Source organism: Anser brachyrhynchus, assembly GCF_964034855.1.
Source record: "Anser brachyrhynchus genome assembly, chromosome: 3".
NCBI classification, from domain to species: domain Eukaryota; kingdom Metazoa; phylum Chordata; class Aves; order Anseriformes; family Anatidae; genus Anser; species Anser brachyrhynchus.
Genome location: NC_137696.1, coordinates 51899116 through 51912912, shown reverse-complemented (window position 1 = coordinate 51912912; position 13797 = coordinate 51899116). Strand labels below are relative to the sequence as shown.

Genomic DNA, 13797 nt, shown 5'->3' with positions numbered 1-13797 from the left:
CCAAGATTTTGATATGAATTCACTCAATTAATTCCAGACAAGTAAAACAGAGCAGGATGATTCTAGCAGGATTTGTTCACTATTCATGAGCAGCTTCTAATCTGGATTTAGAGTTTAGTAGGTAGAAGTGGCACTTTTCACAGTAAACTACAGATTTAACAGCATTACACTTTATTAATTCTGCAGACAGAGCTTTAATAGGACTTTACAACTTGCATGTTTAAGTTAACTCCTTGCTCCCCAACTGAGCAGTAATAGGGACACACAAAATATATATAAAAATCTTTTAAGAAGCAGATGACCTTCCTATCCAGCCTAAGGTAGATAAATGAAATTTAATTTATTTTTCTGCAGATTATGTTAGATCACTCATTCCTCCATTTTATAACTGATAGTACTTAGATACTAACCCCCATAGTATTTATTTTTTCTTTAAATTTCATTTTTCTACTGCCTTAGTTCAGCTTTACTTAGAATACTTCATTTTTCAATCGAAATATCATCTACCACATACTCCCACCCCCAAAAAAACAGCAAACTAAATTGAACGGGGGGAATGAAAAAAATCAATGGGGAAGATTTGGGGGGAGAAGAGTATGGAAGAAGTGTGAACACATTCAGTATTTCTCTCATTGAAGCATATTTATGATATCTCAGAACATCCAAGTGACTGCTGCTTGATCCAAATGGAAAGAGTCTCATGAGATTAATGGGTATCTCTTAATGGAGAAATTTCTTCTCAGGAAGAGTAGTCAGGCATTGGAACAGATTCTGCAGGGAGGTGGTGGAGTCACTATCCCTGGAAGTGTTTAAGGAAAGGTTGGATGTGGTGCTTAGGAACATGGTTTAGTGGGTGACATTGGTGGTAGGGGGATGGTTGGATCAGATTATCTTGGAGGTCTTTTCCAGTCTTAATGACTCTATGATATCAGACCTGTATACTGGAATATCAGTGAAGAGCTAAGGGGCATTAGGAGAGAACAGTTTCTCTAAAATGCCAGTCTTACGAGCAAGTGAGGATGCAGAAAGCCCATCTACATTGGTATCTTGCCCAGCACCCAGATGATATGACATATCAAACAAGAACTGATTGAACTTCACACTGCAAGTGAAACGGTTCTTTGCAGGGGTAAAGCTTTGTCCCTAAGAGCATGCAGATTCTCCAAACTGAAGGAAGTTGAGAGCCATTACCATGTTATTTTGTACTTCTGTATCAGGAGCAATGAAGTATTAATGATAGTGATCAGTGGCAGAAACAAAGCCCCGCTATATAAGATAAATTATGTGAAGCATGTACCAGTCCTCTTCTCAATAATCCAGAAAAGCCTAACACAAGTATATGTCTGTTCTTGCTAATAAGACCACAGATACTGAGGTGTGTTCTTCACTCAGATAGTAGCCCTTATCTCAGAGTCTAATTTTTTTTATAGCACCATATAAGAAGAACCATAATTACACTGATAGTAGTAAATTGAGTAGTACAAGAAAACATTTTCAGGCTGTGGAACCTGTTTACCCTATTAAATTTTTAGAGGCATCTCTTTCATGCTTTTGACATGAGCCTGTAACCACATTCCCAAACAATTCCCAGTCATGATGTGGGAGTCCACACAGGCTGAGAACTGCTCCCAGAAGGCAGTTTGCATGCAGTCACCTGTTTTGGAAGAATAAGAGAATTTAATAGCATGGATGTAAGCTGTTTCATGCCAGATGGCCTCAGGGAATAGCCCTGAGGACATTCTGTTTGTCAGAATTCACAGTAACTTACAAGCAAGTTGCATGGATCTGGAGTGGATACAAGTCTGATGGCATGGCAAATGCTACTATGGAACTTCAGTGAGTATGAAGGTTTATGATATACATACTGATGAGATAAATTTCCCAGAGCACTATATTCTACAGTAGGTCTTTAAGTCCTTTCTTATGGATCAGTGTACATTTCAATGGAGATCAGGGTACATTTTCTTCAACGCCCAAGATAAATAAATGCTTTTACAGAGTGCCAATGAAACGTAAGTCCTATTGCAAACCCAAGGAATTCTGGGGACTTCATAGAATATCCTGAGTTGGAAGGGATCCACAAGGATCATCAAACTCAACTCCTGGCTCCATACAGAACCTCCCCCTCCCCCCTACAAAACAAAACAAAAAAACACTCAAACTGCTCTCTCACTCCTCCTCAGAAGAGGAGGGGAAGAAGAAAAGGAAAGAAACAACTCACAGGTTGAGATAAGGACAATTTAATTAAAGGAAAAATAATTAAGGGGAAAATATTATTAATTAAATAATTTAACTAAAGGAAAAACGGAAAGGGGGAGAGGGAAGAAAAAACAAAAAAGCAAAAGCCCGTGTGTAAGTGCAGAGGAAAGAAATTACTCTCTACTTCCCACCGATGAGCAATGCTTGACCACGTCCTTGAAGCAGGGTCTCAATGAATGTAGATATTGTTCAGGAGGACAGACGTTTTCACAAGGAGAGCCCAGCCCAGCCCACCCCTCCTTAGGCAACCTGGTGTGCCCTGGCTCCCTGGGGCTCACCGTATTGATGCTGGCCTTAGCTCAGACACACGCTCAGCATAGCACACTGCAGCCCAGAACTCAAGCTCAAGCAATCCGGCAGGCTCAGCCTTCCAAGCAGTTGGGACTACAGGTGTGCACCACTGTACTGCAAGCTTTTTGTACATTTTATATCAGGAAAATTCTGCTTAAACCTAAGAAAAAAATTATTTTACACTGCAAGGGTAATCAAATACTAGAACACTTTGTGGAAAGAAACTGCAGATGTCCATCCTCAGGTATATTTAAAACCTGACTGGACACAGCCCTGAGCAATCTGGTATAGTTACCCCTGCTCTGAGCTGGTGGGGTTGGAAGAAGTAGACCACAAACTACAGGATTTCCAGAAGTGCCTTCCCATCTCAAGGACTGTGATTCTTCCCAAAGGTGAATTACAGAAGACGAGCAGAAAGGGAATAGTCTGAAGGTTACCAGTTGCTGAATATCAAAACAGCTCAGTTTATCCTATCCCTATACATTATTACAAGAATTTTTAGCTGAAAAAGTGTGCAGACTTGCAGCAGGCAGGTCTTGAAGTTGTGGAAGCATCCAAAAATTTTGCTGACAAGACGAAGGCACTCCAATTCAGCAGTCTATTCTGTGAAGTGTTTGCAGCTGCTTGCAACCATGCTGAACAAAAATTTTCCATCAGTCTCCTGTGACTGTAAACAGCACTGCAATGTAGCTTCAAACTCAGCAGAACTGCATGATCAAGCAACAAATTTTCATTGTGCTTCTAGCCTTCTTGTTTACTCATTCAACTCAGAATTCATTGCACTCAGGTTAACGTTAGAGCTGTGAGGAAAGCATATCTGAAACTCCTATGAACTCATCACATTAGTAAGGTTGCTTTGAACGTGACTATTTTTCACAATATATTTAATGCATGCGAACAGCCCACTTCTGCTATAGACCTCAGTTGTGTAGCAGGCAACTCAAATATTACGATAAAGACAGATCCAAAAAAAACTAATGGCTGCTGTCATGCTAGTTTGGTATTATCCCATGAATTCAGTGTTGCAATCACTGGTTAAGATCGTCTGCGTTTACTTGTTGTAGAGTCTCACTTTCAGGTCTGGTGTCTGAATATTTTTGTGCAAAACAGCAGAGGAAACTAAAAGATGGATGGATTGGCACTCCATAAAAACAAAGCAAAGATTCACATTAATTTTCTTGATTTACTTAAAAACTTATGTCCTTTAATGCTGGCTCAACTATCCCCTATATAGGATGGGAAGAGTTCATTTGTACTTAAAAAGTTTCTAGACTTTGTAAACTGTTCAATGTGAAGATTCCTGATATTTTGTCATTTTGAGAAGTAAAACAGTATTTCCTGCTAATTTCATAATATCCTTCCACACCCCTGCCCCCCACCATAGAAAGACCATAAGTTTTAAGATGTACTTGGAACTCTCATTTTGCCTTTTTTTTTTTTCTTGACTAAGATTGTTGTGATTTGGGAGTGAGTGAGTAGCAGGGATTGATGAAAGCCTCTGAAGACTGCTGCAGTGGAGGGGAAGGGAAATTAAAAAGGAGCACTTTTCTTAACAGCTGTTCAGCGCAGCAAGAGCCACACATGGAGAAGCATGCTGGGTTAGCAGCTTCAAGAGTTTTTTTTTCCAGTTATCATGACATTGTTTCCCAAGTGATACCAAGGAACACCTTGAGGGCAGCAACATAGAAACATCCAGCACACACATATATGAACATATATATATATTTATAAAAACACAAGCACTGAAAAAAACAGCTTTAAATCCTTGGAAAAGAATAGACCAACCTGCAGAAAAAAAAAATTACATTCATCATCTTAGAGGTTTTGACTATAAGGTCAAAAAACAGTGAGAAGTTCATATGAAAACAGTCAAGCACCACATTTGACATTTTGGCCTTAGCACTGGACTATCAGAACTGCCAGTATTTTATGCTAAACAGAATATAAAAAAATACTCTTAGATTATCCTACTGTAGATAAGCCATTCCTATATCCCTATAAAGAATGATTTTACTGTAAATATGAGTTATTCCTGTCTCAGGAAATAGTTTTGAACTTTGCAGTTCATTGCTATAGTCAGAGTTAATAGAAAAGATCACTAGACTTCACAATTGTCCACTAGAAGAGGAAGGATCCTCCACATATTATTATGCACAGGAGACAAGCAAATTTCTCTAATCCACTTTTGCAGAACCTGCCAAATAACAATACATAACTCCTTGGAGACTTCTGGCTGTTGTATATCATTCAGAGTCAAGGGGACACCAGTTGACCCAGCATTAGAGCGGTTCCTCAGAGAATATGTTTAGGTATTTCTATCACCAAGAAGACCTAGCCACAGATGCTAAGGAAAGCGTGACTTTCAGGTACTTTTGTGCTTCCCCTACCTTACCCATTGGGCAGCCTTGAGGGAAAAGGGAAAACACAGCCAAGATAGTCTCCATATGAAAATAATCCTAGCACTGCTGTCTCACCCTCTTCTTTTAAACAGCAACAACAACAAAACAACCATACAACTTTTGCTACAAGTACCACCAAAAATTTCCCCACATCAGGACAAAGAGCACTTAAAACAAAATGCAAGTATTTGGCATGTAATAATGAAGATACCGCACAGATTAGGAGCCCAGCCAAATTCAGCTGGAGATTTAGGTGTTGCATTTCCAAATCGTGCATTAGAAATTAGCAGAATGCATACCTCAGTATGGAGGACATTTGTCCCAACACTTCAACTTTGTTCACCGTAACATTTTGCCAGGGGATGCTGCATGCGCCAAGAGGAAAATGGCTTTTTCAGTGCTGTATGAAGCCAGGGAAATCTGCCAAACCCTTATAAAGCAGTACCTGACACAGAAGCTATATTCATATTATATAACAAGCAGCTCTATATTTATTCCACCATAGCAGTGAAGAGCTGAACAGGACCCAGCCTCACCAGGGACATTAATTAGATGAGAAACCCCCTTAGTTCACTGGTTAGACAGAATCTTTTAGGCCATATTACAGATAATTAAAGTTAGTGGATTAAGTCTTGCTTGGAATAGAGAAAAATGACCTCCAGTCACTGAACCAAGAGTTGCACCTTTCTGGCAAGTCATAATAAGTATTACCCTGAGGTGACAATCCTTTTTTTTTGGTGCTGTCATGTCTTTAACACAGGAAGGTAAGGCTCCTAACTCCAAGCTGTGCATTTCTGTAGAAACTGCAGTTGCAGCTCCTCAGTGCGATGCATGATAGCATTCCCTGCCAGATCACCACACTTTCCAGGAAAACAAAACAAAACAAACAAAGAACAACAACAAAATAGTCCTTCAGGGTTTGCTTATGCTACAAACAGTACTACATCTTCCCCATCCCCAAAAGCACATACCACCTCAAAAGCTCTGTGGAGCTGTTCAGCTGTTTCCCACCGCATTTCAGTGCAGGAGATTTTCAGTGTATATGGGAGAAAGCTTGGAGACAGTAGGTACTCCCACCGCTACGGGCACTGAAGGAATTAGATAACTTTTAGGTCCTCCTGTGCAGGACAATGCATACAAATAAATGGGCTTATCAGAACATACTAGAACCAGGCTACTTGTTCAAAAAAAAAAAAAAACAGGAAAAAAGGAAATAAACGAGACTGAAGCACCAGTAAAATTGCCCTCACAACTGCAGGCAGAATCATTAATCTTTTCCAAGCTCAATTAGAGCAGATATACTCCTAAACGTTATCTGTAGACCTAAACATTTTGAGGCTAACCACAGGACGTGTTTCCTGGCTGCTGTTAGAACGCTGTCTGGACTTGGCTACCAACAGTTCATGGGCAGTCACCAAGAAAAATCAGTCCTCTGATGCACTGAAGATTTTTCATCTCTGAACCTCTCTGGTCCCAGATTGTTGCTCTTTCCCTAGTGCCACATCTCCTATCAATTACTGCTGTGCTGTGGAATACTGCTTAATAAACATCATCTTCTTGGCAGAGCACATCTTTTAAGTGATCGATCATAAGAGTCCAGGAAATAGAGTTCTAAGTACTCTATCAGCTTCCTGCCTTTTCCTTTGAATGACAACCCATAGTCATTAAAAAAACACCCTTGGCATTAAAATGATTTATTTTAATCTAAACAGAGATTACTTTAATTAAACGTACTTTATTCCTCTTGAAAGTGACAAAGCACTCCCCTGAAGCCCTCAATCACACTATTTATCAAATGATTTCAGTGGGAGCAGCAAGCTGATCCTCCCAGACCTTTTTGCTATGGAACTTCAGTTTTGCTCCAAAAACAGGGAGGGAAAGAAAAAATTCACAGTAAGAAAATATAAACATGTCAAACTAATCTCACATAATGTCACAGTCAAGTCAAGGGACTTTTACTACCGTTAATCAGCTCCTGAGTTTGTAACTAGATATTAAACAACGCAGTAAGGATTACATTAAAAAAAATCAAATCAGTGTTTCAACACTGACAAAACAGGATCGTCTCCACCTGTAGCTAGAGTTTTGTTCAGGCAAATGAAGGGTCTGGTCTATTTTTATGATTACTCTGAAGCATTTGTAGCAAACTGAAAGTTAATAAAGTCCAGGTTTGCTGTACAGGAGCTGTAAAAATGGAGCAGAGGGGTCCTGCTCAGAAAATACTGAACAAATGAATATTGAAGAGAAGCATTGGACTAACCACTTAAGGAGATGCTGGGGAAGTACAGCTACCAATAGATGCACACATCAGCAGTCCGTTCACTTTGAACCAGAACATGAAACCAAGTACTTCAAATCAGCAAATACTAACATTCAATCCTCTTCTCCAGCAGCTCAGAAAAGAGAGGAAAGTAAATCGAACTATATCTACGTAAGTCTAGTGCTGTATGGTGAAAGTCATTTGAGATTGCTTGAAAATGGGGGGGAAAAATAAACATACACACATGCTTACAACTTTCTCCTGGCAATAAAATTCATTTTGGAGAGATCAAAATATTCAGTGGATTCTCTTTTCTTGTCAAATCTGGTATATTTGGTGAGAAGCAGGGGGAGGTGTCACATTGTCAGAAAAGAAGACTGATTTACATTAGCATTAAACCAGAATATAACTAGAGGTACTTATAAACCTCCTGAAATAATCCATTTCCCCTTCCTTCCAAATTCAGCATATCCATCCTAATTTACAGACAAGTATCTGAAATGCATCCAAACTATTATCAAATCAGTATGCGAGGTGACTGACATTCATCCTTCACCAAAAGTCTCTTGGAAAAGAGATTCATGAAAATTCTACCCCAGATGTCTGAGCTTTTTAATGACTAATAGAACAGTGTCTTTTCAGGCTCACCTTTCATTTGTTATTTACTCAGCAGTATTTACACACTGTTAAGGCAGGCTAAGCCATACAAGGGACAGACACAAATATAAACAGAATTATAATGTCCTGTTTGCAAGGTAACTGTGATAGGAAACTATACCAGCTCTACAGGAGAACCTACAGATGAGTCACTATTCTGAAACATTCAGGCAGTTCCTAAAATAGCTGTAATTATCCTTCCTACTGAACTATGGGATGTGCCTTTTATTGCCTTGGAACTATTTACTGCCACACACTTCGTTTGCAAGCACTTGTACCAGAAAACACTGTCAGAAAGAGACTATTAGTCATGCAGGTATCTTGGAAGACCTTAAGAGTACCCACTGATCCTGACTTTAAACTAAGAGAGAGGTTTTGACCACAAACTGTCTTAGGACACAAAAGTAGAGATTGTCCCTCTAAGCAGAAAGTTACTATGAAACCCAACAATGTAAGTTAGAGTATCTGTAACTCCTAGTGGACAGTATAAATACACGTTTTCTTGATCAAATTATAAATTTGTACTTACCAGTAGCCAGATGTGCTTACTATTTTTTGTTTATGCTTGAAGGTCTAATTAAACCTATACAAAGTTTCTAGTCACTTCATGTCAGAAGCATGCCTTCTTTCAGACAGAACATGACATTCTTACATTCTAGGCCTGAAGAAACAGACTTCCTTACAGCAGGGTGAGATAGAAAGGGGTGTAGATTAACTGATTTTTTTTTTTTTTTTTGACAGTAAAGCAGCCTTATCCATACTATGTTAGCTAAGTTGCAACAAATGCAACAAATTAATTTTAGAAAGCTCTCAGGCATTAGTTTTCCAGTGAGGTCAAAAGGATAGGCTATAACACCTCTTCCCTCCTTTAGCTAGTACAAGTTTTTAGTTGCTGACCCCTTTTTTACTTTAAGCTTTCTTCTTCAACTCTTGTCAGCTCAGATTATTATTAATAAAGGACGTGTTATTTATGAGCACCAAATTATTTCCTCATTCATCTCTAACTAGGGATACACCACAGGTCTTCCCTTCATCCCCCTGTAAGGAAATAGAGCCACCTTTACTTGCAAACTGAGGGTAACAGACTGCAGCACCATCTCCCCAGGCAAAGGCAACCCTGGGCTGTCCCATAGATTAATTTTCAGACTGGGAAAGGTCTTTGGAGACAGAGAAAACACAAAAAGTCAATTTTTCCTTTCAGTTTTACTGACAGAAGAGTAGATATTAGGCCTTCCTATGAAAACATATTAACAGAAAAGGAAGAGAATGGAATTTGTGTAGGGAAGTGAAAAGATTTTCTGACTCAAGGAATGGACTGCAGTGTGTTTTGGGGTTTGGAGATGCTAGAAACAACAGTATGGAGTGCCTGATAGCCTAAATAATGTTCCATTTCATTTTCAGTCACCCTTACTTACTGACTGCAAGTACTCCATGTAGAGAGAGTTCTCCAGAGACAAGCTTCTTGTTGTTTTGTAACGTCCTGGATTACTAGACATTGACTGAGTTGTCGTTGTGCAAGATTTGTCAACCATAGGAAACAAGTGACCTCTTCCTTAGGGAAAGGAGCAAGGACGAATGCCGAGGGAGAGATTTTTTTCCTATATAAAGGATTTCATCTAGACATGTTAATCATTGATTTTGTCTTAATCATCACAGGAAGCTAACAATGCTATCACCTTGGTCCATTAAAAACATCTGCTCTCTGGTTTTGTTTCCTTTCCACTTTTAAATTAAATACTTCAACAGCCATCAATACAAGCAAGATCTGTTGATGCATCTCAGCACAAGTTAGTGACTCGGCAAACCAAACATTCAACCTTCTCCATCCAGTCAATTCCTCAGAATTGCAATCAGGAGTATTCAATTGGGCAAATTTCTAATTGCTGCAGACTTCTCCTGCTAGCCATGACCCTTTACATCATCATTAGCACTCTTCTGTGACTAATTAGGCCAAAGTCAGACTCAACTTCTTATTTCTATAGACTTCAGGATTACAGAGCTCATTAAAAAAGTAGTAGAAAAAAAACCTTTCATTATGCAGTTCATTTTGTACCTCAGATTTCCCAGGCCTTAGCTTTAGCAGCTTTCTATAAAAGGCACTTCAGCTCTTCTCTTCCTGTGTTTTGGAAATGCAAGGCAGGTGGCCGAAGACAGAACATGTTACTACTGAGTACTGTCACCTTAGACAGTGTTTTGCTTGCCAAAACTGAGTCTGAGAAACACTGAAGGAAGTAAGAGAAAAAAATGCCTAGAAAATAAAGCAACAAGATGTGCATTAAGGCAACACGTACATCTATACATGAACAGCAACATATATCTGAACAGAAAAAAACAGCACATACTTTTTATTGAAAACAAACTTCAGAATAATATGGGGAAGGATCATAGCTTCTGCCTGTTAGGTTTGTAACATATGTCACTCTCTGGAAATAAGGGCTGATGACCTGAAAGACTCAGGAAGTTGGAACCCATTCAAGCAGCAGGCACAGACCTTTAAACGTTTTGAAGCAAACGCAGTAAAAGTTCAAGGTTTGGGCTAGGAATACTTTACAAATAAATTACCTATATATAAAACTTCATTTCATCAACGTAGTGCTGCCTGAAAATTTTCCATGTTAATAAACAACTATAAAAGAGCATTAAGCTGGATGGAAAAGAGGCTGTGATATATAGCACAGTAGTTCTCCCACAAAATCCTACATGGAAAACAAAGCTACAGCCATTTTCACCTAAGGAGAAAAAAAAAATCAGTTTCTGTAGGTTTTATGAACTACAAATTTCCCTGAATATAACAAAGCAACTGTAAAAAGCTACAGGCATATTACTTGCTGTTTCAAATGGTCAACATCATACTGCTAACACAGACCAAAAGAAGTTGTCCGTATATGGTTGCCATCAAAGACCCATCACTTCAAAATTTTATTCATTAAAAAATTCTGAGGATATTTAATGTTAAGGATAAACTTCTGTAAACACTCAAAACCCAAATTATGTCATATATCTCAATTGATATTACATGTCCAGTTTGGCTAAATTTCTTATAAATATTACTTAAATTCCTGCTGTATAGAAAGTCAATTTTTCAAAAATACATTTCAATAAATTCATGACATGACATCAGCTTATAGATAAGACTACAATTTCATCAGTGGAAATACCATGGACTACTTCCTACATGAATGAGATTCTAGTATTTATTTGGTCTGAGCAGCACAGCAATTTCTATGCAAGGAGCAGAGAAACAAGACAACTAATGAGTCTTAGCTATGGTAGTCTATAGAAAGAACAAAACTACAGAAAAACAGAAATAGAAAATACAATCATTTAAGGCAGCTTGAGAAAATAATCAAGATCTACTTTCATTAAGGTGTGATTAAATAATAGCTATTTGAGTTGAAATATCTAAGAATCTGTTTTGACCACAATTTATAACTTGTAAGAGCTTCAAAATCTAACTTTTTCCAGTAGACCTTTTCACAGACACTTAAGGAATGAATTAACATATTAAGTGAAAGAGCAGTTCATAATTTACTTTATTTCTCATGAGTTTGCATTGAATGTGTAATGGCAGTCGTCAGAAAAAAACCTGTTACTTTTTATAAGGCATAGTAATTTTTAACTGAAGAGTACAAATAATATCAGTAAAGCCAGAAAAAACACAACAACACAGACCACAAGGGAACAAACAAAAAACCCCATCTCTTCACATGACTCTTTTTGATCCCCAAATTCCATTCTTTATTACAGACTGCTTCATCAATGAAGATTTTTTACATTAATGCAACGCAGAGGTTAAAGCAACACCTAGTTATCCATACTTGAAGGGTACCATCCTTAATGCTTGCTAACACATACATTCTTACTCCCTCAGACCTTACAAACAACAGTCACAAGCCTGTACGTGGTAGCAGCTTTTGTTTTTGTGAGGGTGATGCCACTGTTTCAGAGACTGCACAAGAATAAACAAAGTTCTCGGATCAGCATATATAGACTCTTCTCTGCTAGCTATCATCCTGTCCTCACCCCAAAAGCACCCTTATAGAAATTCATCAACTTGTTCAAACTCTGTTAGATAGAAGGACTTCGGTCATCTGCTTGATCTCCATCAGCTCCAGCCTATCGTCATGTTGACTCCCACTTATTTGCTTAACCTCCTTTGAATTTCAGAGGGCTTCAAATTCATTGCTGCAAAGCCAAATTCAACCTCACTGAAATGCAAAAACTCTGCTGCAATTCAGTTGCTCAGAATGCTTAATAGTATTTTACCATGTTTTTAAACATGATGCATAGTACCTAATGGACATACTAAATAGAAAATCACTGAAAATATTGCAATCTGAAAGGAAGCTATAACTCTATACTTAACATGTCTCTTAAAACAAATTTGTTTTTACATTAAAGTGTATAAAAATGTAGCTGTTTAAACAGGTCACCCTATAACAAAAACAAGTGGAACTACACATAGTTACAGCATCTAGTAAATTTATGAAGAAATACAAAGAGACACATGAATCTGACACACTGACAAGCCACACATGGCTCTATTAGCCAAACCTGAGTTAAAGGATATGCCAACCAAGCAGTATTTTCCAAGGGAACATCAGAAAACATTGATTCACAGAATTTAAAATATTTTTGAGAAACATATCCAATCTCTGAACCTTTCTTTTGAGAAATATCAAAACAAATATTTCAAATAATTTTATAATCAGTCACAACAGCATCTAACAGACTGCTTCTATTAGAGCAAAGCTAAGTGTTGTAAAAGATAATCATATCTCTGCATTTATGCCCAGTACCTAACAGGGGACACTACTTTTAAATGCCCCAGGAGGAGGAAGTCATTTTGAATCTGTCTGTCTAGCAGCCTATGCTGGTGAAAGATAATCTCATGAAAAAACAGTTTTTTTGAAGCAGAGGTATATGGAATGGAAGGGCAGGAAGTACAAACATCCAAGGTCCTTTAAAAGTTTCAGTGTTTTGGATTTGTGTGGTTTGTTTTAGCACTTACATAGCCAAGACTGCAAGCTTCATATCTGCAGTGAGTTTCACAATGTATTGTACAAACAGGAAATTAGTGTTCACATTCTCATTTAATACATCTTCAAGTTTCAAGACCAGTCTAATTCCATATTGTAATATAAGTTTGATGCATGAATACAGTTAAATACAAGCATGGGCCATTCTCCATGATATTTAGCTACAAAGGAAGCATGAGAACTAGGTGATGTTCCCCGTTCCCCCACTATGCAATAAACCCAACAGAGAAAAGCTGATAACTCACCCATAACTAAAAGAATAGGAAATGGACTCTCCAATAAGATATGCACATTTTCAGCACTGTGGTGCCTGTTACTTGAATTCTAGAGTGCTTTATTTTACTTTTTGCAAACAAAAAAATATTCTTGTTTATTTTGATATTACTCCAGCTGAAGTCACAGAAACAGCAGTCAGAAAAATCTGGTTTAAAATCCTGTGTTTCTGGTGAAATAAGATAGGGACAGAAAGCAACATACTGCAAGAGTAATCTGGAAGTTAGATACATACCACAAATGCAGCGAGAGTCACAAAAGTTCAATTTCAATTATCACTAGAGATCATCATCCTCACTTACCAGATTTCCACAGATAATGTGCAACATTAAGGTAGTAAAAAATCTGGTATACGGATGCAGCAAGCATGTAAACCATCTGCTGCTTAAAAAGTCGGCTGAGAGAATGACTATGGACATATGGGGATACCAGCAGTGAATCACCCGTTTAAAGTGTAAGGCAAGCTCTGGTCAAATCAAGCTCTGAAAACAAAGCAAGGAGGTGCAAGGAGCTGGAAGGCTACAACTGCAGAAGGGCTGTCATGTCCCCAGGGCTTGTCCCAGAGCTGCCACCAGTGCTGAGGTCAGCCAGTCACTTGGGGTATCACTTTCTTCAGTTC

At 38.3% G+C, this 13797-nt stretch overlaps 1 long non-coding RNA gene across 1 annotated transcript in view; it reads right to left on the bottom strand.

Moving 5' to 3' along the window:
- The window catches only part of LOC308191883, a 352338-nt gene that overhangs the window by 184339 nt on the left and 154202 nt on the right, over nucleotides 1-13797 (bottom strand). Inside the window, exon 9 of the long non-coding RNA XR_013948336.1 lies at nucleotides 1517-1654. This is a non-coding gene — a long non-coding RNA (uncharacterized lncRNA). The remainder of the gene's footprint in view (nucleotides 1-1516; nucleotides 1655-13797) is intronic.